The sequence below is a fragment of the Carassius gibelio genome, chromosome B22, assembly GCF_023724105.1.
Source record: "Carassius gibelio isolate Cgi1373 ecotype wild population from Czech Republic chromosome B22, carGib1.2-hapl.c, whole genome shotgun sequence".
Classification (NCBI taxonomy): domain Eukaryota; kingdom Metazoa; phylum Chordata; class Actinopteri; order Cypriniformes; family Cyprinidae; genus Carassius; species Carassius gibelio.
The window spans coordinates 1,760,988-1,783,091 of record NC_068417.1 but is presented as its reverse complement, the minus strand read 5'-3'; the positions used below and the strand labels follow the sequence as shown (position 1 = coordinate 1,783,091).

At 38.1% G+C, this 22,104-nt stretch overlaps 1 protein-coding gene and 1 long non-coding RNA gene across 3 annotated transcripts in view; one reads left to right on the top strand and one right to left on the bottom strand.

Moving 5' to 3' along the window:
• The window catches only part of LOC127987560 (uncharacterized), a 1,055,570-nt gene that overhangs the window by 212,080 nt on the left and 821,386 nt on the right, over positions 1-22,104 (top strand). The gene's annotated exons all lie outside the window — the stretch shown is intronic.
• The window catches only part of LOC127987632 (uncharacterized), a 264,322-nt gene that overhangs the window by 48,710 nt on the left and 193,508 nt on the right, over positions 1-22,104 (bottom strand). The window contains exon 3 of one of the 2 annotated variants that reach the window (XR_008161289.1): positions 13,283-13,431. The exons of the other annotated variant lie outside the window; for it this stretch is intronic. This is a non-coding gene — a long non-coding RNA (uncharacterized LOC127987632). Of the gene's footprint in view, positions 1-13,282; positions 13,432-22,104 lie in introns of those variants that run through there. 2 annotated transcript variants of the gene reach the window in all.

Here is a 22,104-nt window from a genome sequence, read left to right as displayed (position 1 = left end):
TTATTTAACCCAATCGCTCTATTTTCTGCAAGGTGCTGAGGTCAGATCTGCTGATGTTGGTCGTGTTATCATTGTATCGTTGCTTGTCATTGTTTCTTCTTCAGTCTCACTACTATGATCTTCATTTATAGCATTGTCTGGAAAATAATAATAAAAATTATTATTATTATTTGTTGTGGATTCTTCTGAAAATGATTATTTATAGCACTTATCTTATCCACTTCTCTTGTGTTTTTCTGATTCTGATGCAGGATTTTGAGGACAGTGATAAAGACAGGAATATAAAGATGAGCTCAAAATAATAGAGAATAAATTACATAAAAACAGTGTTATAAATGTTGAATATGTGTAACGATGACTGACTCGACATGGGATCCATTTGCAAGCTTTTATTAGAACACTCGTAGTCGTACAGGCGAAGGGTCAGGATCAGCAAACACAGTATAATAGAGATATCAGAATCGTAGTCAATACCAAGCAGTGGGTCGGGGTAACAAGCAAGTATCACAGTCCGTATAACAATCTGGGTTCAAAGGTAGGCCGCAAAGGTTCTAGGGTCGATAAACAACAAGGGTTGGCAACTGGGATAGCAAGACAGGGTAGAACGCTCAGAAATGTTAGCCGTGGCAGAAACAAGACTTCGCAATGAGGTGACGCAAAGGTCTGGCTTATATGGCAGTCTCTGATATGGAACACCTGGCCGGTGATCAGTCCAAGGTACGGGGCTGTTGGGTAATGTAGTGAGGATCAGTGTAAGTGAGTGTTTGGATGCCTGTAGGTGTCAGTATTCGGGTGATGGTACCCTCTGCTGGCCTCTGGAGGGACTCACGGGGTTCGTATTCGTGACAGAGCCCCCTCCCTGCGAACGCCTCCTGGCGTGAGGTGGAGGGCGACGTCGGGGTCTTCCTCGAGGTCGAGGGGCCGGTTTCTCTGGATGTTCTCTATGGAAATCAGTAGTTAAGTTGGGGTCAAGAATGTCCTCGGCATTGACCCAGGAATGTTCCTCTGGACCGTACCCCTCCCAGTCAACCAAGTATTGGAGAACTCGTCCCCGACGTCTTGAATCAAGCAGCTCTCGCACCTGATAGGTCTCCTCGCTCTCCACCTGAACCGGTTGGGGACTCTGCTCACGGGACCTCCCCTCACCCTCCTCCTCAGGGGCAGCAGCGGGCTTGAGCAGTGACATGTGGAAAGTAGGAGAAATACGATATGTGTCAGGCAAAGCAAGGCGGAATGACACAGGAGTGATTTGTTGTGTGATTTTGAATGGACCCACGTACCTAGGACTTAACTTTCGGCATGGCAATCTCATCCGAAGGTCTCTGGTGGACAGCCAGACCCATTGACCAGGTTGGTAAGTGTGTCCAGGGCGTCGACGACGGTCGGCCTGTTCCTTCAGGCGCCGTACAGCTTGTTGAAGGTGTACGTGGGCCTGATTCCATGTGTCCTCGCTTCGTTGAAGCCAATCAGTAACAGCGGGAACATTGGTGGGTTCACCTGACCAGGGAAACATGGGTGGTTGGTACCCTAGAACGCATTTGAAGGGGGTGATTCCAGTGGAAGGCTTGATCAGGGAGTTCTGAGCATATTCGGCCCATAGGAGAAAACGAGACCAGTCCTCTTGATGGGAGCTGCAGTAGGAGCGGAGGAACCGAGTGAGCTCCTGGTTGAGGCGTTCCACTTGACCATTGGCTTCGGGGTGATAGCCAGACGTGAGACTTACGTTGACCCCTAGGGCTTGAAAGAAATCCTTCCATAAACGAGAGGTGAACTGAGGGCCTCTATCCGAAACGATGTCGTCAGGTATGCCGTAAAACCTGAACACCCAATTACACAGGAGTTCGGCGGTCTGAAGAGCAGTAGGGAGTTTGGGTAGAGGTATGAGGCGACAAGCCTTGGAGAATCGATCGATGATCGTGAGTATGACCGTGTTACCCTGGGATAGGGGTAAGTCTGTGATGAAGTCTATGGCAAGGTGTGACCAGGGTCGTTGAGGGATAGGAAGAGGTTGAAGGAGTCCAGCTGGCAGTTGACGAGGGGTTTTGTGCATGTTACACGTCTGACAGTTCTGAATGAATTTAATATGATCCTGTAGGGTGTTGGAGTAGATGAGAATATCGTCAATGTAGACCACAACAAACTTGTTCAGCATGTCCCTGAAGACATCATTAATGAACGCCTGGAAGATGGACGGACTATTGACCAGTCCAAACGGCATAACCCGGTATTCATAGTGACCGTTGGTTGTAGAAAAGGCCGTCTTCCACTCGTCACCCCCTCTGATGCGAATCAGGTTGTAAGCACAGCGTAAGTCAAGCTTGGTGTAGTATTGAGCTGTGCGAAGTTGTTCTAATGCAGCTGGAACCAGAGGAAGGGGATAACGGTACTTCACCGTGATCTCGTTGAGACCACGGTAATCAATGCAGGGTCTTAAACTGCCATCCTTCTTTTTGACGAAGAAGAAACCAGCGGATGCAGGGGAAGTGGAAGGACGTATGAAGCCTTTCTCCAACTCCTCCTTGATGTATTTAGTCATGGCTTCGGATTGTGGGAGTGACAGTGGGAACACACAACCCTTGGGTGGATTGTGACCTGGTAGAAGATCAACAGCACAGTCATGGGGTCGATGAGGTGGTAAGGTGTTTGCTTGGGTTTTGCTGAATGCTGCCTTGAGGTCGTGATATTCCGCTGGTAGGTTGGGAACCTCGAATGACTCCTTGTTAATCGTCAACGAGCGCACTGGAAGAGGAGAAATGGTAGATAGACATTTTGTTTGACATTTAGTGCTCCACTTTAATATCTGACCTTCCCTCCATGATACTAGCGGATCGTGCAGTCTCAGCCATGGTAGTCCCAGAATTATGGGTGTATTAGACGTGGGCAGAACGTAGAACTGAATGACCTCCTGGTGCAGTAAACCGGCTGTGACGGATAGACTTTGTGTAAGGTGAGTGATGATACCAGTTCCCAGGGGACGACCATCTATGGTAGCTACAGACAGAGAGTTAGCAAAGGGTATTAACGATACTTTGTTTGTTCTTGCAAACTCAGCTGACATGAAATTCCCAGCCGCTCCAGAATCCAGTAAAGCAAATGTGGTCACTTGAACGTTGTTAATGGTTAGCTTCAGGGGTACAAACACACAGTTTACTGGATGGAGAGAGTGTAAGGATTCACTCACCAATTTGGACGAGACAGATGAGGGACGTGAAGGACAGTTGGCTCGTTGATGACCAGGGGATCCGCAATACAGACATAGACGATTTGCCAAGTGACGATTCTTCTCTTCAGATGAGAGATGATAGGTATTAACTTGCATGGGTTCAGAGTCCTCGACAGACTGAGCTGCTCTAATGACAGTACTGACATGAGAGCGGGGTTTACGTGAACGTTGCAGATTGTCAATTGCTATCGTCAATTCGATGAAATCGTTCAAACCTCTCCCCTCATCTCGACATGCTAGTTCAGCTTGTAATTCATGACTTAAACCCCTTCGAAACAGAACTTTTAAGGTGTCACTCACCCAGGTCGTTTGTGCTGCCAATGTGCGGAAGTTCATAGCATACTCAGCAGCTGAAGATCTCCCCTGAGAGAGCTCTAGCAAGCGTTCGCCAGCACTCTTTCCCTCCTTGGGATGATCGAAAACCTCACGGAAGCGTGTGAGGAAATCGTTGAAGGAGGAGAAGGATGATCCATCCGTGCGCCATACAGCGGTAATCCAGTCAAGAGCCCTTCCGGTTAACAACGAGCAAACAAAGGCAACCTTACTGTTGTCAGTGGAATAGAGCATGGGTTGTTGTTCCACAAACAGCGAACATTGTAGTAAGAAGCCTTTACATTTGTTAGGGTCACCGTCGAATTTCTCAGGAAAAGCCAGTCGTGGGTTAATCTGAGAGGGCGTGGGAACCGCATGTGCAATGGCGGCCGCTGGTGGCGCGGGTGTCGTGACAACAGGACTATGGAGATTCTGAATAGCCTTCACCAATTCCTCCGTGACGGAGGTAAGACGATTTAACTGTTGCTGATTAGCAGCGATCTGACTTGCCTGAGCTGCCAGGTTGGTGCAGAGATGTTCATAGGCTGCTGGATCTTGTCCTGGCGAAGTCTTCTGTAACGATGACTGACTCGACATGGGATCCATTTGCAAGCTTTTATTAGAACACTCGTAGTCGTACAGGCGAAGGGTCAGGATCAGCAAACACAGTATAATAGAGATATCAGAATCGTAGTCAATACCAAGCAGTGGGTCGGGGTAACAAGCAAGTATCACAGTCCGTATAACAATCTGGGTTCAAAGGTAGGCAGCAAAGGTTCTAGGGTCGATAAACAACAAGGGTTGGCAACTGGGATAGCAAGACAGGGTAGAACGCTCAGAAATGTTAGCCGTGGCAGAAACAAGACTTTGCAATGAGGTGACGCAAAGGTCTGGCTTATATGGCAGTCTCTGATATGGAACACCTGGCCGGTGATCAGTCCAAGGTACGGGGCTGTTGGGTAATGTAGTGAGTATCAGTGTAAGTGAGTGTTTGGATGCCTGTAGGTGTCAGTATTCGGGTGATGGTACCCTCTGCTGGCCTCTGGAGGGACTCACGGGGTTCGTATTCGTGACAATATGAGTACAGAAGACTATAATGAAGAAGACTAAATTCATTAGTCTGACTAATATTCCCTTAAATGTAGGGTTTTAAATACATAAATTATAACTAAATGTTTGATTGTAAAATGATAAAAATGTTAATTTCAGCTGTAAATAAGAGGTAAACTGCTGTTTTGTCTTTTTCAATTTTATAAGTTTATGAGTTACAGTCTCAGTTTTTTTCTTTTAATAGACATTAGATTCAAAACTATTTAAATCTTAAATGACAGATTGTGAAAAGCACATATATCTACATCTCAGCGACCTGTAAACCTGAACTGAGATGATAAATTCAGAAAAGAAGATGAAAATAACTGGCCATTTTCTATTTGTATGTAGAAACTGAAAGTTCATTATAATTAATTGAGTTCTGAACTAATTCAATGAATCATACATTTATATATCTTAATTATTCATCATAACCTACAGAATAACTGAATAAATCCTTCAATCTGAATTCATAGACTTTTGCTGTAATGAAAGAAATGTAATGAAATTTCTTCAAATAAAAACAGGACTGTATATGATTCTGTTATATAGCATATAATCATTATCTTTCAGACTGATATGTTTGTCTTGGATTATTTGATATGGTTTGATATGATCATAATTCATTAACCCTTCAGAGTAGTCAAATGTCTCAGAAGGAGGTGAATGGAGCAGATTGAGAGGGAGAATGTGAAGAAACAGCAGGTGGCGCTAGTGCACTGTTTTATTTTGGGATCTGCTGTTAGAAGGAAGAAGAAGGAGAAAGCAGGTGTGTTTGTGCTTCACATTCCTGTCCAGTTGGTGGCGCTGATGCACGAGATCGGTTGTTAACTGGACTTTGATTTTCTCCAAGATGAAGTCGTGTCAGGTGACAAACATCAATCGTGAAGATCGCACAGGTGTTTAACAGCGATCACAAACCGGAAGTGTTGGAAAGACTTCTGGATTCTGTTCCTGCAGCACAAGATCGTCTGAACTACTGCAAGTAAGTCTGAATACTTTCACCATTACACTTATTTAGGAGAATGATGAACGCTTTTCAGAGCTGGATGAAGCGGGATTTGTTCAGTTATAACTTATACCTGTCTGTCGCAGAATAACAAACCTCAGAGAAACAGAGAGATATTAATAAAACAAACCGTTTCAAGAAGATGAATGTTAAAACATTTTTACAAGTTTTTAAAAATATCTAAAAAAATAGAAGCAGTCCGATTAATTCTAAAAGTGTTATTTCATTTTTTTTTGTATTTTAAGACCCTAGACTGAAAGTATTTTGTGATCAAATCAAACCTGTTCTTCTGGACAGACAGGTAAATAAACACGAGCAAAACTAATCTTCTTTTAAACTTTTTAATGCTCCGAAGCTTTATATATAGTAAATTATTACTGATAGTAATGTTCCTGTAAATAAAGACATGTGTTGTGAGTGATCTGAAGAGATTATTACATGGCAGTATATGTGTAGCATATTTTATTTGTATATTGATTGCTTGATAACTCAGAGATTCAGCACTAGTTATTTTCTTCATAATTTGTTCCTCTGAACTCTCATGATCTTGATCTGATTGTCATGTCCAGGTCATGATGAGCATCTGATCGTCTTCAGAGACACAAAGATCTCAGTGTTGAGCTGTTCATCTGCAGTCTGTCAGAGAAGAGAGGAAAGATGAGTCTCTCACACAAACAGAGGTAAGACTGAGTCGGCTTTCACAGAATCGTTTTAAACACTGCTGCACTTTCAGAGGTTTGCTATGTACGACCCAAAGGTTATCTTGTGTACAGCACGCTTTATGAAGCTGCAGTGCATTCTCTGCCAGCTTCCTGTGTATAACATCAGATATACACACCTAAATACACTGTACATTAAATACAATAAACCACACCTATTACTGTATTTTATGTTGACACTTCAGGACTTAAAGTTGTTACAGTAAAGAAGAAAAATTATAACTGAGTTTGTATCTGAAAGGTTAGAGAGTTGCAAAATAAAAGCTTATCTCTGTAAAACATTCATCTCAGACTTGGACTCGGGGTCAAAAGGATACAGTAATAAACCTGTATAAACTAAGTGATAAACTTTTAAAATAGAGTCAGAACTGTGTAGCACTCACATTTCTGCTTTCTATTTTAGTCAAAAAAGAAAATGAAAAAGAAAATCTCAAGAATGACTGCTATCTTTAAAACTCTGCAAGCGTTTCTGTGAAGGACGAGAGAGAATGTGTGTCAATATAAAACACAGATGAACCTCCTGTAGAAAAGTTTCTCTTCTCTCTTTGTGTCATTAGTGTAAGATCAGACTCACATGTGTCTGTGAAGAGTGACCAGTCAAAGGGTGACATGCCGAACTTCAGTGAAGAAACAACACGAACCAAACGGTATTTGATCGGTTTCTTATTTTTCATTAAACATAGACTGTCAGAACATGTGTCAGTGAATAATTATCAGAAAACTACTTGTAGTTCATAAATTTATCATTTATTTTTATTTTTATTTTTTCTAAAAATGCAGTATTTAATTTATTCTATTTACGATCAGGCTTCAGTATGAAACATTAGATCCAGATTTACAGTCTCACAGAAAACACAAGAATTTTACAGACAGTCTCCTGCAGATCTTCCAGGTAATAACAGACATTTTCAAGAATATTTAATTGTTATAATAAACATATGTAATAGAATAAGAGTGACAACTTTTATTTCTCATTTTTTTCTTAAGAACCCATAAAATAAGAATTAGAACCAATTTTTATTTGTATTTACAGCAAATTAATGTTTGTCTTACCTGGATTTTTGATGAATATTTTTAATTGAATAAATAAGTTTGACCAATTATAGATTTTTTTTTTCTGTCATTCATTTTTGTCTGTCTTTGTAGGATCTTGAGAGCAAAATAATCAAATTTCTAAAGAAAGAACTGGAAAAGTTTAAGAAAATATTACAAAAAGAGGACTTGCAATACTTTGTGAAGGACTTTAATGAGAACAGATGCAGTATGAAAGAAGCAGCTCTTGATCTCACGCTCTACTTCCTGAGAGTGATGAAGCAAGATGAAGCTGCTGATACTCTAGAAGGTAAGAGACTTGTGATCATCTTTTAGATTGTCGCCTATATATATGTAGCAGTGATGCGCGGGTCAATGTATTAATAACCCGCACCCGACCGACATTTTCAACTAACCCGACCGCAACTCGGACCGCAAAAAAAGGAAAAGAAAATATTGTGCCCGACCCGCTTCCTGACCCGCATTTTTTAAATTTAGTAAATGCTCATCATATCGTCATTGGGCCATAGACACAGGAACTAGGCAAAAAAAAAAAAAAAAAACACACAAAAAATCCTTAATATATTCACATTTCGTCAAGAATTATAAAAAAAAAAATCGTCAATAAGCTCATAATTTGTTCTAAAATAGTCTAGTCTGGCTATGTCTACTTTGATGTTTCTGTTCCGCAGATAGTGAGGCTCTGGTTTGTTCCGATCAGAGCTTGTGAGTGGAGAGTGCATTTCTCCATATATTACGCTCTGCTCGCTCATTCCGTGGGGTCTCGCTCAACCCAGAATGGCCTGCTGGTTCCAAAATATGCAAGGAGACATTTAATTGTTTAGTAATAAACTGGTGTTTTCTGTGTTGCTGCAAAGATGAAGTTGACGATGCAGACTCGCCATGAACGCCAGAGAGAAATGCACATTTCAAATGGATTACATAATCAGAGAGTAGCCTATTTATTTTAGTTTAATATTTTCGTTTAAAAGTAGACATTTCAAGCTTTCTGTAATATATAGTCTATATTTCTCAAATCTGTGAGGCACACGCTGAGTTTCGAAATCCTCCAGGTCACATGCAAGTGATCGTGCCGGCGCGGCCTCATTACATTGTCTGCTATATTTGCTTGGGCATTTGGGCAATTAATTGATAAAACATTGATCAAAATTAAGATACAATTTATAGAAAACGAAAATCTTTATCTTAACAATCTGATTTTCTACAAAAAAAAACAACAATTATTGTTATTATCATCATCATCATTATTATTATTAATAATGTTGAAAAGAGCGGAGAACATTTTTTTCAGGTTTATTAGGGGGGATAAATTGAAAGAACAGCATTATTACATTTGTTACGGTTACATTTATTTGTTACATTTATATTATTTACATCAAGTTTTTGAATGGTATAGTATTGTAGCTATATTGTTACTGAAACTTCATAATGCTTCACTTGATTATACATTTAGTCAGGAATTATATTTTGGAAAAAGTCTTTGGAAAAAGTCTAACTAGTCAAATGTTTACACGTTATGTGAAAACTAGTACAAGTATATAAATAAATAAAAAGAGACTTACTCATGTTTATGATCTCTGCTGAATAAAGAGCTTCATTCTTTTTTTCTGAGGAAATCCATTTCTCAAATCCTCAACCACATCACATCTTTTTGGGGTGAATTATGTCTTATTCCTCTCATCGCGAAGCAAACAGTAAAATAAAAGAACTTGAAGAACAGTCTGGCTGCTTTTTCTTCTGTGTGGGTGTATTCAAGCCACGCGCTTCAGTTTGAATCTGAATAGCGCGTTCAGCGCGGGGGCGTGGTCACATTAGATATAATGAAGGGAGACGTGAAAAACAGACATCGCATTGTTTTCCTATGGATTACTTTATCACAGAATATTTGTTTTCGGCAGCACTTGTTTAGTTTAAAAGTAGACATGTCAGGCTTTCTATAGATATATCTCTCATGTCTCTTCGTTGAGTATTCACGGAGTTACAGTTCATTTTAATGACGTGTTTGTAAATGAAGATCAGCGCACACAAAGGCTGCAGACAGCACACCTTGTTTGTTATCTTTATTTATAAGTGCACAAAGTTCTGTTGTTATTATGTCTGTATTCAAAAAAAGTAGACCCTTTACAGATTCAATTGATGTATTACTCTTATCTGTATGATCAGGGCCGTGCAGAGACCTTTGGAGGGGCAGGTGCTCAAAGTATAAAAGGGCACATGGAACAAGGTTTTAAATGGCGCTGTTCAAAATATCAATACAGCAATATATTGTGATGCATTCCTTGCGGATTCACGTATCGATATGGATGGTTATGTATTGATACAGCAGCAAATGCTTTGAAGCAAAGAAACAATAGAGAAGACAATTTTAAGTTTAAAATAATAATAGCTCTGGGATTAGAAACTGAAATGTCTTAAATTGTCCCAACCTGATGGCTTTTTCTTCTCTGTTTCAGCATTAATCTATTATTTTAACCATCACTACTACTCTTGCACCTAATCAATAAGTCCACCTTAAATATTGATACAAAACATAAAAAAACTGATCCACTGGAATATAGTGATTAATATTATTATTATTACTGTTGTAGTTGTTATTGTCTAAAATTGAACGCCTTTGCAATGTAAACAAATGACAGGCTACATTTGTTATTCATATCCTTCACATCACTTTGATGTCAGGTATATCATGCATTTTTTATTGACATTGATATTTTTACATTAATTTCTAGAGAGATATTGAGTTTACAGGCTAAAGTGGTCTTGCTGTTGTAAACACTGTTGCTATTGTAGAAAAAAAAATTTGCGTCACATTTAAAATATAATTATATAATTAATTCCTGAATTTTTATAATGATAATTCAGAGAATGAGAAATTCTGAATAATCCTTACCAGTGTTGTGATAATTATTTTTAAGGCACTCAACGTGTTAAAAAAATAAGTACTGTAATATATTAAAAGTTTAGTCAAATAACATAAAAAAGACCAGACCCCTCGATGCCTGTGAAACCTCTCTCCCTCAAACAGCACGCTAGTGTTACTACTACACTACAGGCTACACACAGCAACTTATCTGCATGTTCTCACATCACATCGTTCTTGTAAAATAATAAGTATATAAACATCAAAATCACTTCGCTGAGAATGAAACACCACTTACCAGCTGCCACGGTTCTGAAAATACAATTAAAAATGCGCGTGCGGCCTTAGGAATTTTCCCGGTCAGGTGAAAGGTCATCATATTGGTCATTTATTTACGACTAAATTATTATTAATAAATTGTAATAATATTATGATTGGGCGTTGGCAGGCATTCACAAAAGGGTATGTTATTACAAATTTTATATTACAAATATTACAAAAGGAAATTTTGCTTTGACAAAATGGCACTTTTGGGGCAAAGGAGCAGGTGCTCAAGTGAACCGGTTCTTTCGGACAATTCGATCAAATAAACCAGTTTAAAAAAAAACGGTTCACCGGTTCTTTTGCGTTCGATGTAATGTCATTAGCCTTCAGTTTACCCGCGCTTATAACATAAGCACAGAATCAGTTCAGAATCAATCACCAAAAGAATCAGTTCGGTTCAGACGAGCTGTGAGTCAGTCTGCTTCACACTGAATCACACATGCGCAGTATCATCAGCTCAATGAGCGCTTCAGAACTCCTGACCTGATATTTAGATATACTATTCTTCAATAAATATATTTGTTTGACAGGGAAGCTGTGCGCAAACAGGAATATATATTATTAAAAAAAAAAAACACCCCAGAAAAAAGGGCACTTTCTCTCCAGGAATAAAAAGGGCAGGTGCTCAAGCCCCCTTTGATGTCTATGTGTGCACGTGCCTGTGTATGATTAAAACTGAAAGTGTAATTTAAGTTCTTTTCGTGCTTATCAGGAGAAAATGACTCATAACGTGTATATGCGTTAATCGACTCCAGAGGGTTAAAAAGAGTTTTCTATAAAACAAAACTTAATGAAGTCGTCAAAATCATGTTTTACCAAAAACAGCATCTTCACCTTTTCTCGTGCCGCTTCCACCTCTACCTGCAGACTGAGCTCTGTTCATCTTCACCAGTTATTCAGCCAATAAAGTATAGGCCTATGTATTTCAAAATTGTGTCTAGTACTATATTAATTACAAGGGTTTAATTGGCACTTTTATTCCAAACGACCCGACCGACTGCGACCCGAATATCATTACAAATATTTTTGGATGACTCGTAACCGCGGGCAACTGCGGGTGACCACAGGCACATGCTCATTTTGGATCAACCCACTGATATGTAGAGAGAAAATAAGATTAAACAATATCTGTATTTTTGTTTCTGTTTAGATGAACTGATCTTCATTCATCAGCTAAAGTGTAGCCTAAAGAATAAGTATCAATGTGTGTCTGAAGGAATTGCAAAGCAAGGAGACTCTACACTTCTGAAGAACATCTACACAGATCTCTATATCACTCAGGGTTGTAGTGAACAGGTCAATACTGAACATGAGGTGAGACAGATTGAAGTTGCTTCCAGACGTCATGAATCACAGGAGATACAGGTTGAGTGCAAACATTTGTTTGAAGCACCTGAACAAGACAAGCAGATCAGAACTGTACTGACAAAAGGAGTTGCTGGCATCGGAAAATCAGTCTCTGTGCAGAAGTTTGTTCTGGATTGGGCCGAAGGAAAAGAAAATCAAGATATCAGCTTCATATTTCCTCTTCCATTCAGAGAGATGAACTTAAAGGAGAAAGAAAAACTAAGTTTGATGGACCTTATAACTCAGTTTTTCCCAGAGACAAAAGGACTAAACCTTACGAGAAGAAATCAATTCAAAGTATTGTTCATTCTTGATGGATTGGATGAATGTCGACTTCCTGTAAACTTTAAGGATAATGAGACGTGGTCTGATGTTTCCTCACCAGCCTCTCTGGATGTTCTCCTGACGAACCTCATCAAGGGAAATCTGCTTCCTTCTGCTCTCATCTGGATCACCAGCAGACCAGCAGCTGCCAGTAAGATTCCTCCTGACTGTATCGACCGGCTGACAGAGATACGAGGATTCAATGATGCACAAAAGGAGGAGTACTTCAGAAAAAGATTCACGGATGAGAATCAGGCCAAAGAAATCATTGATCATGTTAAACAATCAAAGAGTCTCTTTATCATGTGCCACATCCCAGTCTTCTGCTGGATTTCAGCCACTGTTCTCCAGAACATTTTAGAGGAGAAACTAAATAATGTTTTGAAAAACAATCAGGCTGATGATGTCTCCAAAACACTGCAGGAGTCAAATACTGAAGACACTCCTAAGACTCTGACACAAATGTACACACACTTCCTCAGATTTCAGATCCAGCAGAGCAGACGAAAGTATGATGGAGAACATACACCAGACGTTTCCTGGGATAAAGATGCCATCTTTTCACTGGGGAAACTGGCATTTGATCAGCTGGAAAGAAACAATGTGATCTTCTATGACACAGATCTGGAAGCCTGTGGTATTGACGTCTATAAGGCATCAGTGTACTCAGGCATGTGTACCCAGATCTTTAAGGAGGAAACCGGGATCCTTCTTGGTACCATGTACTGCTTCGTTCACTTGAGCATTCAAGAGTTTATTGCAGCCCTTTATGCACATCTGTTTCTAGACATCAACAAGAAATATGTGTTTGATAAAGACTCTACAGAACAGGAAAACAAAAGTGAAACCATGATTGATTTGCTCAAGACTGCAGTGGACAAGGCACTAGAGAGTGATAATGGACACCTGGATCTTTTTCTTCGATTCCTCCTTGGTTTGTCACTCCAGTCCAATCAGAGACTCTTACAGGGTCTGTTGACCCAGCAAGATAGAAATGAGCAAAGCAAAAAGGAAATAGTTCAGTACATCAAGCAGAAATTAGAGTCTAATCTGTCTCCAGAGAGATCCATCAATCTGTTCTACTGTCTGAATGAACTGAACGACCAAACTCTGGTGAAAGACATTCAGACCCACCTTAGCAAAGGAAGTCTCTCATCTGCTGATCTTTCACCTGCCCAGTGGTCTGCTTTGGTCTTTGTGTTGTTGACATCAGAGGAGGAGCTGGAGGAGTTTGAGCTTCAGAAATTCAAGAAATCAGACGAGTGTCTCATTAGATTATCAGCAGTCATCAAAACCTGCAAACGAGCTCTGTAAGTTATTTAATATATGTTGTCATGTTTTGTTCTCATCTTAAAATTGCATCAATCTACATTGATACTAGGGGTGAAACGGTTCAACTTTTCCATGGTTCAGTTTGTATCACAGTTTTATGGTCACGGTTACGGTACAGTTGGGTATGTGCTATGCTTATGGAAAAATTATACTTTCAAACAAAAGTAACGAAAAAATAATGATATAAGCCTGTTATTAATTTGCTACCTGTTATTAAAAAAGTTTTATTCAAGCATGCTAGTTTGTTTTATGTAAGAAATTTGAATCAATACAATTCTAATATATATGCAGTATATTTACTGTTAATCTAAAAATAATAAGTATAAATAGATTTTTTTGTATTTAACAAATGTATTTCATGTATCGAAACCTTGTGATTTGATTTATTTCTCTTTTAGGCTAAATGATTGTGGCTTAACTGACAAAAGCTGTCCAGCTCTGGCTTCAGTTCTTGGATCAGATACCAATCTGAAAGAGCTGAACATGAACAATAATAATCTGCAGGATTATGGAGTGAAGCTACTCTGCACTGGCCTGGAGAATATAAACTGCAAATTAGATATACTGAGGTAAGTTTTGTGACAATCAATAGTGTTTTTTTCATTTAAATTTTGGAAATTTGCAGGCTTTAATTCCAGCATAAACTCTACATTACAGGGCCCTCATTTATCAACCGTACATACACACAGATGTGTGTGTAATGAGTGCGTAAGAACAGTCTCATGCAAAGTGTGGGATCTTCCATCTTATACTTTAACATAGGAATGTGTGTAAATATAAGCACAACTCTGAGCATGCTTAAGCAGAGAATCTAGTGCTAGAATGGCAATACTACAAAAAGAAAGTGCTGCTGCGTCTTTCCCGTGTCCTTTAATTGCAAATACTAAATGTATAAATTAATAGTTCAAGTTAGATAAGATATTTAGTCTTTTTTTATCCCCCCAGGAAACAAGACTAAATATATATTTTGCTTATATAGTAAATTCATCTTGATTGTTTTATCAAAAAACAAGACAAAAATAATAAGAAGCCATTTTTTGCATGCAGCCAGGAAGTCATTTGAAATGTGGCTATAGTGTCATGACTGATCTGTCTATGCTGGAAGATTAGGCAAACCATGCGCTGTACCGAGAGCGTTTAAAAAAAAAAAAAAAAAAGAGTGCTGATCTGTTTAGTGAGACCACAGAATGGCTTCTCAGTCAGTACTGCTTTCTTTTTCCATGATTTTGGTGAGGACATTATACATTCACATGATTTATAAAGGGAGGTGTTGTCACCATATATGATTTATTGTTTTTTCTTCAACACCCTAAAAAGGTTTTCTGGTACGACATAATTTAAGATAAGGAATAAGGCTTAGAGTTTTTAATGTCTTGGAAATCTTCTTACAGCCTTTAAAGACTTTCTAAAGTAATACAGTTGTATATTCTCTACAGCTTCTCCATAACGTTGTGAGATCTCTGTTGACTTCAGCACATGCATGGGTTGACTCTGTGTAACAGCTCAAGCTAATTCTGTTTTAATAGTTTCTTAAGACATAATTGTGTTTTTATTCCTCACCATGCAAATAAGAGATACTCCACTCCAAAATGAATGTCGTTCCAAACCCGTAGAAGCTTTGTTCATCTTTGGAACACAATTTAAGATATTTTGGATGAAAACCTGGAGGCTTTAGACTGCCAAGTAAAACAGCAATGTTAAACTAGAATTAAAAGTTAGTGAACTAACTTTGATGTTGGCTTGGCCATCTTGGCCATGGGGCAAAAGAGCCACAGTACTTGTGTGCCCAACATTCTGGAGTTGCCCCGCTGCAAAAAATAAAAAATAATAATACCATAAAAAATACACCTGCAACAGTCTTTTTCCATGGTCCCTTGCTGTTTTCTTTTTTTAATAAAAAGCCTAGGCTATGATAACAGCTACGACAGGGTTGTCTAGCTGAATGCGAAATAAGTCATGCAAAAACCATAATCTCCTAAATACCATTCAATTTAATGTTATTTTAATAGTACTGACAACATATTTTAAGTTATCACACTACTGAAAAATTAAAGAAGGGACACTATATATAGTATACTTCGGTGAGTCAAGAGCTAAACAAAAAGTTGCCAAGCGAACATAATAAGGGTTGAATAATTGTGACATAGCTCTGTTATTCAAATCTTATAACTCGATGTCAATATATAACCTTATATAATGTATTATTTTTATGACTTTTAATATATGGCTTTTAAAACTGAACTGTTATAGATGCAATTTAGATTTTATCCTGGATCTTCAGAAAAGCTTGTATTTCTAAAGTACTGCAGTATTTTGATTGCAACTGTAGGTTATAATTGTGGAAAAATAAAACTGCAAAAAATAAAAATAGCATTTGATGTAGTTTGAGTTCACCAGTATATAGCTTTACCCAGCTTTACTGTGAAAAGAGTCCATTCAGGCCAAAATCCCTGTAGTACATCATTTTATTTTCTTCATTCTAAAACATGTACTTGTGTGACAATCTATGATTTTCTCATAGACTTTCAGACTGCAGTATCACTGAAGAAGGTTATAAAGCTCTGTCTTCAGCTCTGAGATCAAACCCTTCACACCTGATAGAGCTGGATCTCACAGGAAATGATCCTGGAGAATCAGGAGTGAAGCAGCTCAGTGATTTACTACAGGATCCAAACTGTCAACTCAACACACTGAGGTGAGACATGATGAAATAATACACAATCAATAATACATATTTAAAATTTCTCTGTGTGTGTGTGTGTACCGTATTTTTTGGACTATAAGTCGCACCTGAGTATAAGTCGCATCAGTCCAAAAATACGTCATGATGAGGAAAAAACATATATAAGTCACACTGGACTATAAGTCGCATTTATTTAGAAACAAGAGAAAACATTACCATCTCCAGCCGCGAGAGGGCGCTCTATGCTGCTCAGTGTAGTCTACAGGAGAACTGAGCAGCATAGAGCGCCCTCTGGCGGCTGGAGATGGTAATGTTTTCTAATGGTTAATTAGAATGGTTCATTTCTCTCGGTTCATGTCAAATTAATTTTGATAAATAAGTCACACCTGACTATAAGTCGCAGGACCAGCCAAACTATGAAAAAAAGTGTGACTTATAGTCCGGAAAATATGGTATGTGTATTATAGTGTATTATAGAATAACATTATTTCACTAATTCAGCAAGGTACACAATTTGTTGTTTAAAATGATCAAACATGAAAGATGAAATGCTGCAGCTGCTGTTGTTTTGATGATAAATGTCAGCACAGTTTAGTTGTGTTAAAAGTTACAGGTTAATCAGACATTTTGAGTCACTGGATGTACTGGTGTTCAGTAGTTTGGTGCCTCAATAGTTAACTTTTACTTAATTTCTAGGGAATTAAAAACTAGAACTTTACAACTTTTAAAGTATGCAATAATATAAATCCATTAAATGACAACAGCATTTGATAAATGTATTTTTAGACAGGAACCACTTTGGCATGTTTACTTGAGTTTATTGAACACAAATTATCTTTGGCGATATGGTTCCTTATGGGGGTTCTTGCTCCGAGAATAATTGAACTACAAGAGCTTTAACATTAAGCCCCCAGAACCACGAGTTTAGAAATACATGATAATTAAGACTTTTAGTAATGTCTTTAAAGCAAACAGTGATAATCATGTGGATGTGGCAGTAGGACGTCTATCCTGTAGTCTGGTTATGAGGATGAGTGTCTCTTAGCATTGAGGTGCATGCCAGCTAAGATTTTGAAAGCCTTAGTGATCTGAAACAAAAAAGACGACAACCAGAAGGTGCACAGTAATATGCTCATGCTTATAATGGGGAGGTAGGGTTTATGAGCCGTTGAGCATAATAAGCAAGCAGTGGTGCCACATATATATGTCCCGAGTCTAATAGGAGAGTGGTAATGATTTGGAGTGATTTGACAGCTGACCGCATCAACTGGTCACAGCCTATGCCTCCGTGGCCTGACTGAACTAATGCTGCACTCGATTAAACCAACTGTAAAATATACAGAATATTATTCAGTATAATGCACAAGGCTTAGTTTTTCAGATTATGCCTTTATTGTTTTATATACAGTACTGAATCCATATTTTTCAAATATTTTATATACTGTACCCACTTAAATTAATTCAACTCTGACACCATTTGAGATAAAGGTATTAAACCAACTGTAATATATTCAGGATCTTATTCTTTATAATACCAAGGCCCAAGGCAGATTATGGGCCCTATTTTGACGATCTAAACGCAAAGTGTAAAGCGCACAGCACAGGTGCAATCAGGGAGTGTCCAAATCCACTTTTGCTATTTTAACGACGGAAAAACGGTTTGCGCATGGTCTAAACTGGTTGTCTCTATTCTCTTAATGAGTAATGGGTGTTTTTTGGGCGTAACATGCAATAAACCAATCAGAGTGTCATCTTCCATTCCCTTTAAGAGCCAGTTGTGTTCGTGCCATGACGGATTTGCTATTTACTTGGCGGAATTTGCCAAGCGCAAAGACAGAATGCGTCTCTGAGATGAAACGGACCTGTTCGTGTGCGAGCAAATAGATAGCCTTATTCTGATACATGCGATGACTATCCATTATGGCATGTAGGCATTTAGATACATCTGTAAATATATCACGATCTATATCGTGATCTGTATCGTAACTAGATTCTTGGCAATACACAGCCCTACTGAATGCACTGTACATATATTTCCATCAAGCTCAGATTCACAACACTGTAGATCTACTACAGCAGATCGATCACAGACCACAAACATGTGATGTGTGTCAGGAGAGGATCAGTGATAACACACACACACACACACACACACACGTCTGAACCTGTATAATGAGCAGAATTACTGTTGCATCATTACAGACATCAGTTAAATAAAACTATCCAGAGATGGTCTGAACCCTGATCATGTTCTCTGTTAGTGGATCAGTAATCCAGTGTTTGTTGAATTCTGCTACATAATAATAGAAAGAGCCGGCATCAAAAGATCAACTAAATATATCACTATGAATGCTTAGCTGTCACAAGCTAGTTATCTCTTTGCTAACTTTCCTCATCTCCTGCTTAAAAGCCAGAAAGATCTTCAGATTTTTGAGAATCATGATCTAGTGAGCTTTTGTCCCACGAGTTTCTTTTTAAATAATTTACTTTTGACTTTTTTGAAATATTTGTATATTTAAATGTTCAACTGTTTAAACTTGAACTAGAGCTTTTCGTTACAAACAGTGTTTGATCATCTTTAAATGCTTTGTGATGTAATGCACACTGAATTGATTCCAGCTTCATCTTCCCTTCTGCAGGTTTTTGGGTCCTGCTGCAGATGAAGGCTGTCAGTATGTGACTGGAATTGTGGGTAAAAACCCGTTACTCCTGAGAGAGCTGAATCTGAGTGAACATGAACTAGGAGACACAGGAGTGAATCAGATCTCTGCTCTACTGCAGGATAAACACTGTACACCCAACACACTGAAGTGAGTATCTTACATCATTTCACATGTTACATGACTAGTAATGTTACAGTCGTCTATTTTAATTCTCATTTGAGTCCAACCCCACGTTATGAAGCTTAAAAGAGCCAGGACATGTTTAATATAACTCTGATTATATTTGTCTGAAAGAAGAAATTCATATACATCTAGGATGTCTTGAAGGTGAGTAAATCATGGAGTAATTTTCATTTTTGGGTGAACTATCCCTTTAAGTGCACAGGGGTTGGAGATAATACTGTGAACACATTAGAAATAGCCAGTATTTTATTAATGTGTTTAACATTGTTTGTCTTTAATACAGCTTCCAACCTTCTTAGAGTAGATTCATACAATTTTTGAATAGACTTCAGTTAAAAGTGTCTCTAACTTCTGCTGTGACTGGTGAATGTGATCATGTTTACTGACTACAAACTGAGGATTGAAGTCTAATTTAAAAAAAAAAAAGTATATGTGTGTATGTGTATGCATGTTTCTATATTTCAATGCAATTTCATAAAGGCAGGGTCAGTCTGGTTTCCACTGTCACTGCTGGGGCAACAGGAGTTTAGGTTAGAGGAGGTTATGAATGAAGGAGGTGTTTCTCTGAGTCTGGAGAGCATCAGTGCATATTTATATCAAACGACCCGATCGACTGCGACCCGGATATCATTAAAAATATTTTTGGATGACTATATATATATATATATAAATACATACTCATATATAATTTTTTTTGTATAGTTAATCTGTCTATATTCTGTACTGCATATTTTACTTGTAAAGTTAGTTGTTGTGTGATCTAAACATTTGAAAGTTGTAATGAGTGTTTCTTGTTGCTCATACAGCAGGTCAAATACACAACCCAATATCCAATCATTTCAGTTAATAATACCAAAAATACACACACATTTCTCTTTTATCCAGTGGGACAGAACTGTTTTCATTGTGTTTATTAATGGGACACAACAGAATAGTTGTGTGCTGCTGTATCAGAACATATTCATAGTGTTTATTGATGCTTCATATCATCTCTCTGTCATCAAACACCAGATTAATGAATGTGTAACACAACTGAACAGAACCGGTCCAGACTGGGCTTTATTCTGTGCAGGCATTGCTTCTTCAGTCTGACCTGTTTCAGATAAATATTACTGTACTTCACATCTACACACACAGACAAACCTACAGTTTTATTTAGATGTGCAAAGTTGAATCTGTGTAGCAAAGCTGATCAAGTCACTGGACAGAGCAGAGCGAATGCATTTACGTTGTAGTGATGTGCAGACCAGAATCAGTTTAAACACAAATACACAGCAGTCAGGACTTTTATTTTAGACAATATGATCAGTTTTAGACAAAAGATGAAATAAGAATTATATGACAGAAATAAAAAGATATGAAAGATTTTAACACCTTTCACACAAAGTTGTGGGGAATTAAAACTTTGTTGTATTTCTATCAAAAATCAGGAGAAATTGTACATAAATCATGAGAAGTGTCAATTATTTTATTAAATGAACAACTTGTTTGTTTTGAAGACCAAATTGTGGAAAATTATCCAAAGATGTTCAGACACTCTTCCTCTGTTTTTTGTTTTATCAAGACATTGTGACTTTATTAAATAGTTTTCTTCTATCTTCTCTCTTTCTCTCAATGTAGATTAAGATGCTGTTATTTAATAGATGAAGGTTGTTCTGCTGTGACTTCATGAACATAACGTGTCTGATTCATTGTGTTTTCTCTTTCTGTCTTCAGTCTGTATGATTGCAGTATTACAGAGAAACAGTGTCTCATCCTGACTTCAGCTCTGAAATCAAACCCATCACACCTGAGAGAACTGAACCTGAGCTGGAATAAACTACTAGGATACTCTGGAGTGAAACACCTCAGTGATCTACTGATGAACACACAATTCAAGCTGGAGAAACTACAGTTAGTATCATTATACTCTACAGCAGTTACAGTCAGATTAAAGATTACTGTTTACTTTCAGGAAAAGAAAAGGAAAGGATGTGACGTGTGGCCAAATATAGTGTCCCATACTCTGAACATCTGCATTTAACACACACACACACACTCTCTCTCACACACACACACACCTGCGGCGCTGAGGAACAGTTGGGGTTCAGTTCTTGTTCGAGGGTCTCATCTCAGTCAATCAATGTTCTCTCTTCTACAGGTTAAACTGCATCAGTATTACAGATGAAGGTTGTGCTGCTCTGGCATCAGCGTTTAATTCAAACCTCAGAGAGCTGGATCTGAGCAGGAATCCAATAGGAGACTCTGGAGTGACAGAAATCTCCAGTCTGCTGAGAAATTCACAGACACTACAGATACTCAGGTCTGAATTTGGTTAATTTAAACATAAATCAATGTAAAGCTCTAGCTGGTATATAAACTGACGCTGTGTCACAAGGAATGGGTCAGTAATGTGAAATTTTTGTGTTGGTGTAGATGCATTTATAAAATATTGACAAACAGATTGATTTTTGGAGATGATGGGAAATGTTAATATCCTAATGGTGTAATAAATGTTTTAATGTGTTTTATTTAGTCTTTCTGAAGACTTTCAGATTGCAGTATTACTGAAGGTTATAATAAAGTTACATAATTTTGTTATTAAAAAAATCTTATAACTCAAATGTTACATTATATTGACAATAGCTCTTTTTTTAATATGCATCAGCAATTTTTTTTTTTAAATCCTGGATCTTCAGAAAAGCTTGTATTGGTAAAGTACTGCAGTCTTTGAGGGACTGAGTAATTTTGATTGCAACTGAAGGTTATAATTGTGGGAAATTAAAATGCAAGAATTGCAGATTACGTTCACCAATATATAACTTTACCCAGCTTTACTGTGAAAAGAGTCAATTCAGGCAAAAATGTCTGTAGTGCTTTTTTTTTTCTTCATTCTAGAACATGTACTTCTATGACAATCTGTGTTATAATGAAGAATAACATATTTTTCTAATAGACTTTCAGACTGCAGTATCAGTGAAGAAGGTTATAAAGCTCTGTCTTC